Here is a 17,338-nt window from a genome sequence, read left to right as displayed (position 1 = left end):
TGCTAAGGGTTGGTCTGCTAATTGAAGTGTAACCGTAGTAGATCTAACTTCACCTATCCCTAACTTCCTAAATATTGACATGGGCATCAAGTTGATACTCTCACCCAAGTCACATAGTGCCTTACCACAATATGTTGTTCCAATATTGCAAGGTATGATAAAGCATCCAGGATCCTTCAATTTTGGGGTTAGTTTGTCTTGAAGATATGCACTACATTCCTTCATTAGGGCTACCGTCTTAAATTCTCCAAGCCTTCATATTTTAAACAGGATATGCTTCATGAATTTGACGTAGTTTGACATTTGTTCAAGTGCTTCAACCAACGGGATGTTGATATGAAGTTGCTTGAGTACGTCTAAAAACTTCTTGAATTGAATTTCCTACTTCTGCTTCTTAAGTCTTTGAGGGTAGGGCGGTGGAGGCTTCTTTACTAGAACTGGTTGATTCGTTTTCTGTGGAAATTCTATATCTAACGGAGTTATTAGTTGATCAAAATAAGCTGGTTTAGAAGTTACCTTGTCGGATTTTACAAATTCAATTTCTGGTGAAACTAGAATTTCAACACTCGGTTGAACTTCCTCTAAGTCTTAAGCATCAGATGGCTCCTTCTCAACTTCGATGGAATTGGGCTCTAAAGTCTTTCCACTCCTCAATGTTAACGCTTTACAATGCTCCTTCCTTGGATTCCTCAGATTCTCCGTATCACTAGGTAAAGCACCTTGTGGTCAGTTTCTGAGTTCAGTTGCAAGCTGGCCCACTTGATTCTTGAAATTCCTTAGAGAGGCATCATTTTTTGCCATGTATGCCTTCAATAGATTCTCTAGGCTATTGGATGGTTCAGCTTGGGTTAGTTTCTGAGCTTGTTGGGAAAAACTAGGTGGCTGGGTTGATATAGGTTGGACTTAATTATTACTGGTTCATGCCCCTTGGTTACTCCAAGAAAAATTTGGATGGTTTCATCATGATGGGTTATAGAAATTGGATTGCAACCCTTGCCTTCCTCGATTTTGGTTCTGGTTACACATGTAATACAGATTTTGGGTTCGATGGACATTTTTCGAACAAATGTCCTTCCCCACAATAAGCACAGGCTACATTTTCAAATTGATTCAGTGGCTGTGCTACAAAACTATTACACCCATTAGTAGTAAGATTTTTTAACATTGAGGATATTGATGATACTTGAGATGCGAGTAAAGTAAGAGCGTCTACTTCATGTATTCCAGCAACTCATCTTCTTGAAGTTGCTCGATTGGTTGGCCATTGATAATTGTTACTGGCAATCCTCTCAATGATTTCATAAGACTCATTATAAGACTTAGAAAGGAGAGCACCATTATAAGACTCATTATAGGACTGTCTTCCTAACTTATCATTCTTGCTAGGAGGGAAATACTTCATAAGAATCACTCACCTCCATAAACAATCTTAAGTGTAGGTGAGGATCTTCAGTAGGCATTCCATAGAATTAACCCACTGTCTGTGTAGTATCTCGAAAATTACTATTGTAATACCCACAGTAAGAAAATAGGTATCCTTGATAGTAAACTAAGGAAATAAAGTGACAAAAAGGGAAATTTTGAGTTATGGCAACATTGGGAATTATATTATGACATATTAATTCAAGAGAGGATTAAATCGCAAAAGTGAGAAAAGTTTTGTTGCCAAAGAGTAAATACTCGAAATTTGACGGGTTAAAGTGTAAATACAAAAAATTTGAAGGACCAATAGTGTAAATATTTTAAGGGTGGAATAATCTAGAAACTAAGAAAAATGGAGGATTTAGGACCAAATTGAAAAGGTGAAGAATTTTGAGGGACTAAATCATAATTTTACCAAATTAAGTGATGACTTAAGGATAAAATTTTTAAAGATTACAAAGGGCAAAATGGTCAATTAGAAGAGAGAGAAATCTAGAAGGCAATGATGATGTTGGTGATATTTTAGATTAATTAATTAATTAATTATTAGTTTATTAATATTTTAATTTATTTTTAAATGATATTTTATTATTTTATTATTATTCTATTTAGTATATAAATGGAAGGAAAGATGAAGAATCTTCATCTTCTTCCCATGCATCCAATGTATGAAGAGAAAAGAAAGAAAGAAACTTTCTTTTTTTTACAATTTGGTCCTTTCACCAAAAATTCACCATTTTCACTTAGAAATCAAAAGAATTTTCATATCCATCAAGAGAGATAGATAACAAGGAGACAATGGGGAGCTTGAATATCAGGTTAGATTCAAGAAATAGAAGCTGGAGGAGAGAGAAAATCAAGTTAAAGATTGAAATCAATAGGAGAAGGTAAGAACACACTACACCAAAATAGGCTTTGAGCAGCACTTTTAGTGGCGCTTGGACAAAAAACGCCAGTAAAAATCGAGCATTAGCAGCGCTTTATGGAAATTGCCACTAAAGATCGAGCATTAGCAAAAAATTAGCATTAGCGGCGTTTTTCAAAAAACACCACAAAAAACTAAAGCCCAACGGCGTCGTTTTCAAAAAAGCGCCGCTAATGGTCAGGGCTTTAGCGGCATTTTTGAAAATGCGCTGCTAATGGTCGAGGATTTAGTGGTGTTTTTGGAAAAGCGCCGCTAATGCTCTGTTTTTTAGTGGCATTTTTTAAAAACCGCCGCTAATGCTGGGTGTTTTAGCGGCGTTTTTTAAAAAGCGCCGCTAATGCTGGGGGCTTTAGCGGCGTTTTTGGAAAAGCGCCGCTAATGCTGGGGTCTTTAGTGGCGTTTCTGGAAAAGCGCCGCTAATGCTAGGGTCTTTAGCGGAATTTTTGGAAAAGCGTCGCTAAAGTTGGGTGCTTTAGCGGCGTTTCTGGAAAAGCGCCGCTAATGCTGGGTGCTTTAGCGGCGTTTTTGAAAAAGCGCCGCTAAAAACATTTTATCTTAATAGGCTTATTTATATTAATTAAATAAATTTCAATTTATTTCTAATTGAATATTTAAAATCTTCAGAAAAAATAATGACACGTAGAAATAATTTGAAATAAAACACATGGAAAAATTAAAATACTATTATTTAAAACAATTTTAAAGTTTTTTGGGTACATGATTACTGATTGTTTTTTAATTTATATATTAAAAAATTTCTTATATAATCGTAAAAGAGATAGTATTAATTTTAAAATATTGAATTAATTATCACTATAGTTTAGGGTTTTTGGTTTAGGGTATATGATTTATTTAAGATTTAAGGCCGGTTTAGGAGTTACTATTTAAAGGTTTAGGGAGTATGGGTTTAGGGATTATGGGTTAGGGATTATGGTTTAAGGGTTGGGATTTAAGGTTTAGGGGTAAGGGTTTAGGGGTTTGATGTTAGGGGTTATGAGTTAAAGATTTAGGGTTTAGGGATTCAAGGGTCGGGTTAGGGTTTTGGGTTTAGATTAATTATTTTTTAGTTTATATTTTAAATATGTTCTTATATAATTGTAAAAGAGATAATAATAAATTTGTTTAGGGTTTTTAGTTTAGGGTATATGATTAATTTAATATTTAAGACCGGTTTAGGAGTTCATATTTTAAGGTTTAGGGAGTATGGATTTAGGGATTATGGTTTAAGGGTTCAGATTTAAGGTTTAGGGGTTATGGGTTAAGGGTTTCGGGGTTAGAAGTTAAAGGTTAAGAGTTAGGGATTTAGGGTTTAGGGATTTAAGGGTCAAGTTAGGGTTTTGGGTTTAGATTAATTATTTTTTGAATTTATATTTTAAATATGTTCTTATATAATTGTAAAAGAGATAATAATAAATTAAATATATTGAAATTATGAGTGTAGTTTAAATTATTTTAAATATGAGTATACTTTATATGTATTGAATGGTTAATTTAGGGTTTAAGGTTAAGGTTTACTTGAGATTTGTTAAATGATAAAATTTTATAGAATTAATTAATGCTTTTATATTTAAAAAAATTTAATCTAAATCATTTGATATATTTAAATATTAGTTTAAATAGAATTAATAAATAAGTTAAAAAAAGTAATAGATTGATATGGATATTTAGGTATAATTATTTATTTTGGAGAGGACCAAATTATAAGAAATAAAATAAAATACAAAAATAAAAGACATTAGCGGCGATTTTTAAAAAACGCCGCTATAGATCGAGCATTAGCGGCGCTTCTTAAAAAACGCCGCTATAGATTGAGCTTTAGCGGTGCTATTTTAAAAATGCCACAAAAAATAAACACAACGTAGTCATTGAGGTTTAGAGGCATTAGCGGCGCTTTTTAGAATTGAGCATTAGCGACGCTTTTTGAAAAATGTATTAAAAAATTATTTTATTTTTTTTGCCACAAAAAAATTTGAAGCGCGCCCATTTATCATCTTAAACCCTAACCCCGCCAATATCTCTCCTTCGGCTCTACCCTTTTATGAAAACAGAGCGCCACTTTTTACCCTTTCTTCTTATAACTCAAAACACCAAACCGCCATTCGCAACTGCTCACTTTCGCCAGGTACCTCTTCCTTTACCTTCTCTATCCCTAGATCTCGATTTCCCCTTTTTTATTTCGATTTTGTATTTTGTTTTATTTGATGGCATTGAATCGCTAATTCGTTTCCAAGCTTCGGTTCTGTTTGGTTACTGAGAAAAAAACTTGAGATTTGAAGCGCGTTTTTTTCCCTTTTGGCAGGGAAAAAATGGACCAGTACCAGAAAGTGGAGAAGCCGAAGGCTGAGACGCCAATAAACGAGAATGAGCTGAGGATTATAGTTCAAGGGAGAATGAGGAATTACATTTCTTACGCCATGACTCTGCTTTAGGTTTTTCATTGTTTCGCTTAATATACCTTCCCTCTGTTATTCTTTTCATTGTTTCAGGTCTCGTTTTGTTTTTACAGGAGAAAGGTACAAAGAAGATTGTGCTTAAAGCTACAGATAGAGCTATAAACAAGACTGTCATGATTGCTGAATTAATTATGGTTTGTAGAAGCAGCCAGATGATTTGTAGTGACAGTATTATACATGAGCTATCTCAGCTGCTTTTTACTTGTTTCTGCTTTATTTGACCATTTCTATCTCAGATTTTCCCCCCATTTTATATTATGTTTCTTATACTTTCTAATCTCTTTGTTTGACTCGTATCAGGTCTATGGGGCTTTACGCATGACTGTGAAAATATTCTTGATATGGAATTCCAAAATGGTAATAGATGGTTGTGAAGACACAACTATTGCAACGTCATGGCTTGAGGCTAGTAATTTAGTTGCTGTCCCCTGTATATGGTTGCTGCTTTCTTGAAGTATTTACTAATTTAAAAGAATCAAGAAAGCCATTTTCTGGAAGTTGTTTATATTTCATGTGAATTTGGGCAGTAGAGTATACTTATAGTTTACTTGTAATTTAGGATTAATTATACTTTATATGAGGAGCTTGATGCTGGGGATATGGAGCGGACAAGAGATGTGTACAGGTATCTTTATGTTCTTGCAATGGATTAATGGTTCTGTTGGTTTCTACTATTGCTAAATTACAAGTGAAATAATTGCTTTACTAATAAATCTTGTCAACTAACTCTGCAAGAAATTTGCCAGTTGCCTACTATTTGAACGTTTGCATATTTTGGTTTCATGTTCTGCTAACAGTCCATTTCATTACCCTGTAACAGTCCATTTTTCCTTTTTCTTTTACTTTTTTTTTCTCATTTTCAATGTTTATTTTAATGAAGTGCCCTAATGTCAGTTGAAAAATTCAACAGAAAGTTTTGTTTGATTCTTAATTTGGAATTGTGATTTTTTTTCACTGTTTCGATATGCTAAATCAGAACTCATAGTAATATGAGTATTATTGTTCTTTTATTTTTGTTTTTCTTTCTTCGTTGACTAGAGACTGAAAGCGAAGACTACAACAATAGCTGAGTTTTGCTTTTTTGATTATTTTGTGTGATTATTGTAATTATTATTTTTAATTTTTTGTCCGGTCGCAGATCTCTTTGAAGTTTATTGACACCGAGCAATTTCAAAGGTAAGTGTGTACTTTTATTTTATTATTGGTTTAGCTTCAATTCAGATCTCATTTATTGTTCTTTCGATTTTGATGATACAGGCTCCGTGAGCTGAAACAACTTGGTAAAGAATGATTGACTCAAAAAAATCAAACCTTGATGTTTCTTAGTGTATCCCAAATGCAAGAACTAAATCTACTTATTGTTTCCATGTTCCTTTTCTTGTTTGCAGCAAATATGCCATAGAGATTTGAAATTAGAAAATACACTTTTAGATGGAAGTCCTGCACCTCTTTTGAAAATCTGCGATTTTGGTTTCTCTAAGGTTTGGGAATAATTATATATAGTCCATCTTAAATGTCAGTTGCTTTATGATTTTCCAATCATTAAGTTGTTTTTTTTAACACTTGGTGTAGGCATCTCTGTTGCATTCAAGACCCAAATCAACAGTTGGAACTCCAGCATATATAGCACCGGAAGTTTTGGCGTGGCGAGAGTATGATGGAAAGGTATTATTTCAACTGTATAATAAAGAAAAGAAGAAGAAGTAATATCTGTGTGAAATAAAAAAATCTAGCTGAGCATTCTATTGATCTGGTGTGCTATTTTTTCCTTTGAAGCCTAACATGTGATCACAAATATCTAATCCAAAGATTTTGGAATGCATGATAGTATCTGTTCTTCCACTTCTTGGATTTTCTCATTTTTTATTCGATTTATTACTTTAAAAATATAGGAGATGTGATGAAATGCATTTTGTAGTTGTCCTTGTTTATGAAAGTTTGTAATGCCTTATACATGTTGGAATGGATCAGGTTAATTCTCACATGCTTGTTATAGTCGAGTACCTTTTTCATTCTCTTATTAATTTGACATCCATCTCTTAATATGTTAATAGAGAGAAATTTTGAGCATTAACCAGACAATTATTATATCATGCTTTTCTGCAATTTAAAGTTTTTGTTAGCGGCTACGTTTTATTAGGTGATGATATATTAGAAACTTGTAGTAGCCAAAGCTAAAACTAGCAGACATTGTTTGGAAACTGATTCAGCCCATAAATGGTGATTGTAAACTGTGTGAAGTTCCAATACTAATTAGTAATTGGCCTTTGTATGTGAAATAACTGTCCTTTCGTATCTGCACTTTATTGTATGTTCTGCACAAGGTGGGATTGTTGTGTTGGTTGTTACTAGGGGTAATGTGTTTTGGCATATGGATATACAGATCTGTGTGTTTGTGTTCTTCAGCAATGAGATACAGCTTAATTGGTATATGAAGAGTTTCCACAAGAAATGCTTAAAGCAATATTGCTTCCATTTTTTTCATTACATATTAAGCCTTTTCCACAAAAAAATGATGGCCTTTTTATCATTACATATTAAGCCTTTTCTACATCTGACATGATGGCACCTGTAGGGTGATTGAAAATGAGTATTTAGGTCTGAGAAATGGCATACTGGATCAATCAGCCATACTGCTTTCAAGCCATGGTTGTCTAACTTACATGAACTGCAAAGTTAGTCAAACTTTTTGTAGTAATTTTAGGAATAACATATCCTTCTTTGTTTTGAAGTGTTCGATCTATTTTTGTTAGCTTGGCACTGCTTATGCTTAATTTAGTCTTCATGCAATTGCTATAATTTGGTTATCAGCCAGATTTATGATTGTTTTCTATTTTTATTGATTTATGTAATCAATCTCAATTCTTCTTTTTGCAAATTAATACTATTGTTCCTTGTTAAAAAATTGAATAGTTTAGACAATCATTAGAAAGAATGTCTATTTATGATACATGGAAGAGCTATGATTGAGATTGTTTGTTAGTATGGTTCAACCTGCTACTAAAGTTGCACATAATTCTTTGTTATATATATATTTTTTGAGCCTTAATGGCTATATATATTTTTTATTTTTAACATCTCTGATGTTTACCAAGTTTGTTGGTTTATCTGATCATTTGGTTTTGCATCCTTTAGATATTGAAGGTGTAGTAGAGGATTCAATCTCTTCAAGCTGAAAAAGCCAAGGCTTCGCACTTCTTCAAGTGGAGTGTTATTTAATGTTGCATTCCATGGTCGTTTATCTTAGTCGGAACTTGAATTTTTGTAGCTACCTTGTGTACTAGCTTCTTTAACCATGATTGTTAATTATTACGTGTTTTGTAACTTCTTTTATATTTGGCCGATTTAATATAGATCAAATGAGTTGTGAGATAGATTGCTCATTTATTTAAAGATAATATTTTAATTCTAAATTTAAATTCATTAATTTTTATATTTAGCTTTAAAATTTAAATTTTAATAGAAAATTTAATTTAATTAATTTTTTTATCCTTAAAATTATATAGTTTAAAGTTTAAATTTCAAAAATAAAACATAATATAATATTTATTATAGAAATAAATATTATTTAATCAATTTTTTATAAGCATGTTTTTAACGGCGTTTGTGAAAAAGCGTCACTAAAAGTCATTTTTATAGCGGCGTTTGTAATAGAAGCGTTGCTAAAGGTCATGATTTTTAGCGGCTTTTGTGACAAAAGTGCCGCTAAAAGACCATGATTTTTAGCGGCATTTGTTGTAGAAGCGTCGCTAAAGGTTATGATCTTTAGTGGCGTTTGTGGCAAAAGTGCTGCTAAAGACCATGATCTTTAACGGTGTTTTTTCACATAAACGCCGCTAAAGTTAGCGACATTGTCAATAGCGGCATTTTTTGCGGCGCTTTAAAGACCTAAAAAAACGCTGCTAAAAGCCTGTTTTGGTGTAGTGACATCAAGATTCCAATATGTTTTTAAGTTTATTATTATTGAAAAAGCATGGAAATGATGTTATAAAGTCTTATGTTCTTGATATATTAGTGAAGGGAAATAAGAGAAGGTGATGAAAAATATTATAGAGAAAATGAATAAGGAAGTTATAAACTTAGTAATCAACATTTTGCACTAAAACAGTTTTGGACAGCAGCAGTAGGCTAACTTCGAAAAATCATCATAAATTATAGAAATTGAATTAAAGAATGAAAAAAATATTTAATTAAATCTTATTAAGTCTAGTTTCTCATAGAAGAAATGATGTAAGTAATGAAATTGTAAATCATGAGATATAATAAATTATGTGAGACAAGGTCAGAATGAATTCGGGTTCCCCTGTTCTGACTTTGGAAGATTATAAAAAATTGGAGAAAAATAATTATGGGCTTAAATTTATATGTTTAAAATCCTTAATGAGTTTATTTTCAAGAGAAAAAAACAAAAAACATCATACAAATCTTTTACAAGGAGATAATAAATTTTTAGTGAAGAAGGGTCGGAACTGTTAGACAGCAGAACATGGATGACTTTAAAGAATAAACTGTACTTATTGGATAAACGAAAAATTCTGAAAATTTTATAATAAGAAGATATGTGAGTATAGTTTCAGATAAAATTAATGGATCTCAATTTGGAGTTATATATCTCAATATATAAATAATTTTGTGACAATGACTCAAGTGGACAACTTTGAATGAACAAATAAATAAATAGTGAAATTCTAGATAATGTTACATATAAGCATGTTATATACATTAAGGATGTGGAATGGAGAGGAGGAGCAAGAAAATATATGATTATTCAACTAGCATGAGTTTTCATTAAAAATGGCTAATTTGCATGTTTTAGGTTTAGGGACTAATTTGAAAGAAGTAATATTTTAAGGGTAAATTTGTAAAAATGTCAAAAAGTGACCAAATTGCATGAAATGAATTTTTTTATTATTTAAATTAATAAATGGAATGAAATATTTATTTATATCAAGATTGGGTGGAAATTCGAGGAAAATAGAAAATTACCAAAATGTCCCTGAATTTTGGTATTTCTGCAATTTAGCCTGGTAAGTTCGTGTAACTTGAATTATATTCTTAGATGATTGAAATATATATATTGGATTGAGAAATTGATTTGAATTGTGAACATGAGAAATTGTGAATTTAATGAAATGGAAATGAAGGTTTGAATTCCATGAGTAAATATCGGGTCTCGTAGGCCCTATTTGTTATGAATATAATATTTCGAGGATATGTTGCAAAGAATTATAAAAGCACGTTAATAATTTGAAAGTTTTAATTCGAATGAAATTTTGTAACTCGATTTAATACATATGCAATGTATGTCTTCTAGTAGTGCCTCGTACCCTATTCCGGCATCGAATACGGGTAAGGGGTGTTACAATGTGACATCGCCAGATTCGGTTATAACGTTTAGACCGGGTTTGGGGTGTTACAGTCTGAAGCATCTAAAACATGACTGGCTTCAACTCAAACTATTGTGCCTCAATTTTGGGTCTCCTAATACCCATATTAAGATCATGAAATACTGGCACGACATACTGTCTTAAAGCTCTATCCCTATCATCAGCAATAAGGATAGGATTTTGAGCAAGGTTTGCTCCATTTCCTTGATACAAATTTTCGAAGTTCATCTCTTCAATCCTTCTCTGACTTGCTTGTCTTTTTTGTTGTAAAAAAGTTCGTTCAATCTCAAGATCTACAGGGAGTAAATCGATGATTCGGTCAATACTCATAAACACCTGAAATAATCACAGAAAAATTAACTAAGTTAAAATTTGAACAGAAAAATAAACCAAAATGCAAAGCTAACAACTTCACAAATAATGAATTTTTTTAAAACACAGTCCCCGGCAATGGCGCCAAAAACTTGGAATGACGAAAATGTGCAAGTGTACACAATTGCAACAAGTATTAAAGTGACAAGTAAATTTTGAGTTATTGTACCCATAGGGATTGTGAAAAGAATTATTTATGAATGCTATTTAAAACACTTTGGTGAAGAAAAATATTTTGTTTGAAAAGGGTGATTAAAAACTAAGATTTTAAACTAAGTAAACTAAATAAATAAATCTCAAATGCACGATTTCAAAATACGATTTTAATCAAGATGACATAATTGTGTTAGATTAATTACATTTCTAAACTTGGAATTATTAAACTCATGTTTATATTGTTACTAATAAGTTCACGGCAACTCGGTAATTTTCTAACTTATGAACATACTCACCTATCAAAATCCATTTATCTCTTGACTATATCCCTATGTCAATTCAACCGATTAAACAAATCTTAATAGGCAATTATGATATTGCACATACATACTTATTAAATCGAAATAGTCTCTTGCACATATCCTTATGTCAATTCAAACAATTAACTCGATTTAATAAGCACATAAAAGACTATGTGAGGTAACAAAGTATCCTTACCTTGAAACAGTTTAATCACAATAATCTTGCAAGTTATGCAAGGCAAATGTATCGTCAGATACCGTTGCTAATCTAACCCTCAGCTACATTAGATGATTAAACATGCATTGATTAAGTACTGTGTCCATTAATTACAATTTCAATCCGTTTAAATAATTAATTCATTAGTTACCTAACAATTGTAATGCAAGAATAACTTAGTCATGATTTTACTTAATCAAGCATCTTACCGAGACCTATAACAACATAAACACAATTTCAATAATTTTAACAAAAAAAATGCAATCAACCTAACACAAATTAAATTCAAGCTAAATTTATTAAATTAACCATTCCAACAACATAAATATTCATAGATATGTTCAGCATAACAACAACAATAATTAAAGAGATAGGGAAGAAGGATCAAATCCGGTGTTTTTTCGTGGCTTGACTAGTTGCTCCGTTCTTCCTTCTCCGTCGTCCTTGTCGACCAAGGCTGCTATGAACACTTAATTGCTACTCCAAATAGCTGATGAATGCCCCTTTCCCAAGAGGAGAAATTGGAAAGAGAGCAAGGGAATTTTGGAATGGAAAAGAAGAGAGAAAGTGGAGAGAATAGATGAAAGATGTGAATGCTTGAGGTGTGTTTTTAAAATGACCAGCCTAAAGGGTTTTTGTAGCTGAGCAAGGCTGCTAAAAATAGCTAAAATTATCAGCCAAAGAGCCCTCCCTTGGTCGGCCACACATGTGGCAAGGTTGATAGTTTCAACTTTGCTAATTTAGGCTTAGGGTAAATCTCTAAAGCCACCAATTGTGAAGGGGTTTGAATGCAACTTGAACAAGTCTTCAAGGGCCTCTTTGCAAGCTTAAATTATCAGCTAATAAGCTGATTTGGGTCAGCTCTTGGGACGGTTTTTGGGCTGTCCATTTCTTGGTCGGTTTAGCTCACTTGGTTCAGTTCAACTGGACCACTTTTTCATAATTAATCAATAATAATTTATTAACCCAAATTTAGACTGGATATAAATTAAAATTAATTATATTATGAATTAATACATATAATTTTGGACCATCTTAGGCAAAAGTTTAGTTTACCTCGATACTTCATATTACTTCTCGGTTTTGTGCTTCTAGCAATGTCTACCGAGCCATTTTTTGCCTTTTGTACAAATCTGTCGAAAATAACAAAAATTCATCAAAATTCATTATAAAATTAACTAAAATTCAACATGTTATATTTTAAGTGCACTATAATTATTTTTTTAAAAATAATTATTTTTCAATAATAATTTTATCGAAACTATATGATTTTAAGTTAAAAAGGGGTATGTAAAAATGTGTAAATTTATGTGTTTCCATCTACAATCGTAGGCCATAGTGTGCCTGTTAGAAAAAGTAAATAAACTTATTGAAGAAATGAAACACAAAATTAAAAACAATGAATAGAATAGAATAAGAAAGAAATATTAAATAGCTCAAAAATTGATGAAACTTTTATCATGAATTAGAGGGCTTCAAAGTAGTGGTTTAATTGTTGGCCATTGACTTTGAAATTAGAACCAGTCTTGTTGTCTTTAACATCTATAGCTCCTTGAGGGTAAACATGTACTATCTCGAATGGACCAGACTAATGAGATTTCAATTTCCCCGGAAATAATTTTAGTTTGGAATTGAATAATTGGACCTGTTGTCCAAGGAAAAATTGTCGTGGAAAAAATTTGTTTTCATGCCATCGCTTAATCTTTTCTTTGTATAGCTTGGCCTTCTCATAAGCTTGTGCTTGAAATTCTTCCATCTCATCAACTCCAAAAGGCAATGGGTACCAAAAGCATTCTATAACGCGTACTTTTGTGCAAGTATACACAGTCTTTATCAAGTAATAAGTAAGTATCGAGTTATCGTCTCCACAAGGATTGTATTTGTGCTAAGTCACTTAATTTGTAAAATTATGTTAACAATTTGGTAAATAAAAACACAATATAGTTGAAAAGTGGTGATTAAAATATATTAAACTAAATGCAATGATCCCTAATGCAAATTATCCTAAGTATGCAAAGTAAATGAAATAGATTTTAGTAAAATTAAACACAATTTTGCAACAATTATAACATAAATAAACTAGGAAAATTACTTTAATTAAACTCAATCTGTTATCAACATGCTTTATAACATTCGAAAAAACATTCCATGGCAACTCGATCTTTCATGAGTTTGGAAACCACAATAGGTCTTTTCGGAATCCTTTACTTAATAAATATGCATTTTACTGATCCTTATTTACTAAGGATTTCTTAGTATTTGTGTGAAGTAACAGGGACGTGTTAGGTTTAAAACAATTTAATCACACAAATCTAAAAACTATGTAGACAACAGAGCTTGGTGAGAGTTGTTATGCAACCTATAATTTAATCGGGTCAGGATCTAAATTGAGCATGCACATTTCAATTAAGTGTCCATTAGCTGTCGTCTGGTCAAGATTGCTCAGCTAATTCAGGTGCATTCCAATCACATACGAATGAAATACAAACTTGATTTTAATTGAAACATGATCGATTGAGGCACAAACATTATAAGCATGAATCAAATAAATATTATTTAATCAAAGAAATCATTGTAGCTGAAATAAAATTAAACTAACGTTGGTTTAAACAAGAACGAAGAACATATAACAAACATCTTTAGATTAAATTAAATAAAAGAAAGATTAAACCCAATTCAGAGTGGCTGCCACCAAAAACTCTGACTGACGAGGCTTCTTCGCTTCTTTGCTTTGCTTCTTTGTTGATGGCTCTCCAAGGCGGCCGACCAAGTGTTCTTTAAGAGGCTAATTTTGCCAAAAATCTTTATGGAAGGATGATGGTAGGCGTGAGGGGTAAAGATAGTTAAGAGAGTTGAGAGAGGAGAGAATGATGAATGAGTGAGGGATGATTGAAAAAGTGGGAAATGAGCTCTTATTTATAGGTGAGGCAAAAGAGCTAGTTTGCTAAAAATAGGAGTGTCCATCTTTTGAAACTTCTTCCAAGGATGGCCGACCATGAATTGAGGAAATTTGGTTAATTCTGTTTGATTATTGATCAATCTGAGTGCCACAACAACTCAGGACTAAGACTCGGTCACCAGCAAATCTGCGGGAAAATCTCTGATTTCTTTAACTCTTAAAGTACCTTGTGTAATTAAACCAAAAATTGATTTATGATCAGCCATATGCAACCAAAAATTGGGTTGACTTGGTCCCAATTTGGACGGTTTTGCAATGAGAAGAAACTGTCAGACCTGTCCAAAAATAGTAGATAGTTAAGAGGACCAGATAATATAATTTTAACCACTTCAATTAATTAATTTAATTAATTAATTAAAACCCAATTTATTAATTAAATATTTAAAATGAATTATTAAATATAAATTTATATTTTATTATTTAATTTAATCATGCATGACCCACTTTATAGCTTAAAAATATAATATGCTCAAACTAATATAAAATAAGCCATTTTATGCATGAAAACTATATAATAAAATATAAAATCACATTTTAATAATTTTCATGTCCTAATTTTATATTTTCTCATATTTCATTAATTTATTAAACAATTACTTGGTTTTAATAACAAATTTAAGTAAAAAGGTGTTCAATTATATAGGAAAAATCCTATATATTTTTCAGTTTATAGACCCTTAAACTTAAATCATTGCTCGTCCTGAGTAATGTTCATGCACAGCACAAGGTCTTGCTAAGACTGTAAGTAGCATCAATCTCTGTCTCATAATCATGCATCAATAAATTCATGCTCATAGATTGTCTTTATTAACAAGTAACTCATATACAAACATTTTGACAATTTTATTCTAAGTTTCAAGATATGCCAACATGAATCATATTTTGCATGTATGTCACAGCCATAGATAATATTCTTCATTCAACACAATTGATCATCAATCAAGCAAAACAATCATAAGATTTATTTATGATCTTCATATGTTGAATTTAATACTTTCTCTCCGCTAATGTAGGTGACATAATTATCAAATCAGTAGATGTTTTATAAGGTTGTAATATGGATCGGTTAAAGGTAGGGATTTTAAGAGATGGGACATTTCTGTTTCAAAATCATAACCTTTAACTTGTCTTGGATATCTCAAAATTCAACCTTTTTCTTCAAATGAACCATTGGAACTCTCCCAAACTTATTTTGAACTCATACTCATATATTTTATTTTTGGAGACTAAGCAAACTTTTCTTCACTTTGTCTCTTTTTTTTAAGCATGATCACATACATCTTCTGAAAGTTTCCCTCAAATGTTAATTACCAAGACAACTTTAGTTAAGGCAGTGCACAAAATTAGGATAGCTACAAAAGATAGAGATACGGCTTGTAATGTGGGTTTATTACAATAAATAGGCCTTTAAGCTCAAAATTATAGTTTCAAGTGTCTAATATAATAAGGTGGGCTTGAAAAGGCTCAAACGATCCAAAGAAAAATGGTGCCTATATCATTTTAGATTTTTATGTCTCCTAGGATTTCGCCTCAAGAAAGTTACTAAGTCAATTCTAAAGATATAAACCTTCATGCATGTCTAATCTCAAGAGAAACTAAGTTTTCATGGCAAACATTACCTAAGACTAAGATCACAAAAACATTCCATCCTTCATGATAACATACAATCACCCAGATAAATTCATCATTCATGCTTGCACACAAGCTATCTTAATAAAAAGAATTTCTATAAACATTCATTTATTAAAATATACTTATGAAAGAAATGATTTGAAACATACTTGAAAATTTTAAAAATTTGAGCAATTTGCCTTACCCCCTTTAAAAAGAAGCAATGTCCTCATTGCAAGAACAAAGTAATGAATGAAAATTGAACACCAGGTAGGGTTGTAAAGAAAGAGAGGTGAGTCAAGAAGACTACTTAAATAATAAGTCTTTCCCCGTAACCCAATCCTAGACATGTTCATTCCTAATTCCACATTACTTAGTCTTTTTCTTTCTAAAGAAGTATTTATTAATGCTTTCTATGTTATATTTTGCAGAAATTAAATCCTAATTACTAAATAAATAAATTCCTAAACACCTAAAAATAATTAAATAAATAACAAGACAAGAATCCCCCATTTTATTTTTCTGAATCATTCCCTTCGTCAATTTGCATCTTCAGTATCTTCCGTCCATGTCTTAAAGATAGCATCTGAGAACTCAGGAACCAAAGCTTTAGAGATATTCTTAAAAGTATTTCGAATTGAATCATCCCTAATTTTTGCATATTTCCAGTACGTTTGCTGTTGTTTGTGCATGAACTTGCACATGTCCATCATAATTGACAGCTCTGATTTCTTTGAAGTACTTGCAGGAGTCGGCATTGGAGTTGTAAATTTTGGTTCAACACTTAGCTTGACTGATTCTTCTTCTAGCTCAACCTTAGGTTCAGGGTTTTCAGCTCTTTCAGCTGGTTGATGACTATTTAGTTCCTTATCAGATTCTTCTTCTTCAGTGTCTGTAACTGAATCAGCTTTAGTTTTATTTGTTAACTATTCAATTTCTGGCTCAGTTGGTTCCTCTTGCTCGCCTTGACTCAGCTCATGCACTCTCTCTACTAACCTTTCAAGATCATGACTTGTAATGCACCCTTAGACATACTGCCCATTCAGATTTGCTTGTGTTTAAACACGGGCCCTTAAGCAAAGTGAAGTGATTAATGATGGGAAATAAACACTTTCTGCCTTGTTTTCAGCACAATCGTGAATCTCCTTGAGGATAATTTTCCCAACATTAATGGAATTTTCTGTCAAAATTGCATATAACAAAAGCATCCGTTCCATCGAGATGGTGGAACTATGTGAGATAGGCATGAAACTGTAGCGAACGAAATAAAACCATACATTTGCTATTGGTTTTAAGTATTCTCTTCGACAAGAATGACTCCCATACTTTCTTATAATCCATTGGGATCTCGGATTTGTCACAACATCAAGCACTTGTTGAAGAAAATCCCAATTGATATTGTTCATCATAGGGTAGTACTCATCTTCTTCAACTTTAGCTAAATTAAACAAATCACTGATGGACTTAGAACTAAGAGGTACCTTTTTCTTTTGAATGATGACTTCCGTAGCATCTTGCATAGTCAAACTAGTAT

At 31.9% G+C, this 17,338-nt stretch overlaps 1 long non-coding RNA gene across 3 annotated transcripts; it reads left to right on the top strand.

Annotated features, from left to right (window-relative positions):
* The first annotated feature begins 4,338 nt into the window (after nt 1-4,338).
* Nucleotides 4,339-8,174, top strand: LOC107950786 (uncharacterized). 3 transcript variants are annotated; one of them, XR_001698208.2, is made up of 9 exons: nt 4,366-4,469; nt 4,647-4,776; nt 4,854-4,934; nt 5,101-5,425; nt 5,939-5,976; nt 6,058-6,080; nt 6,189-6,281; nt 6,373-6,465; nt 7,936-8,174. It is a non-coding gene; the product is annotated as an uncharacterized lncRNA (long non-coding RNA). The 3 variants fall into 3 exon arrangements; XR_005911240.1 differs by having other exon boundaries at nt 4,854-4,968; XR_005911241.1 differs by having other exon boundaries at nt 4,339-4,469; nt 4,854-5,425.
* The last annotated feature ends 9,164 nt before the right edge of the window (nt 8,175-17,338 follow it).

Source organism: Gossypium hirsutum, chromosome D03 (assembly GCF_007990345.1).
Source record: "Gossypium hirsutum isolate 1008001.06 chromosome D03, Gossypium_hirsutum_v2.1, whole genome shotgun sequence".
In the NCBI taxonomy this organism is placed as follows: Eukaryota; Viridiplantae; Streptophyta; class Magnoliopsida; order Malvales; family Malvaceae; genus Gossypium; species Gossypium hirsutum.
The sequence above is the reverse complement of the archived record's forward strand: the minus strand, read 5'-3'. Positions and strand labels throughout refer to the sequence as shown.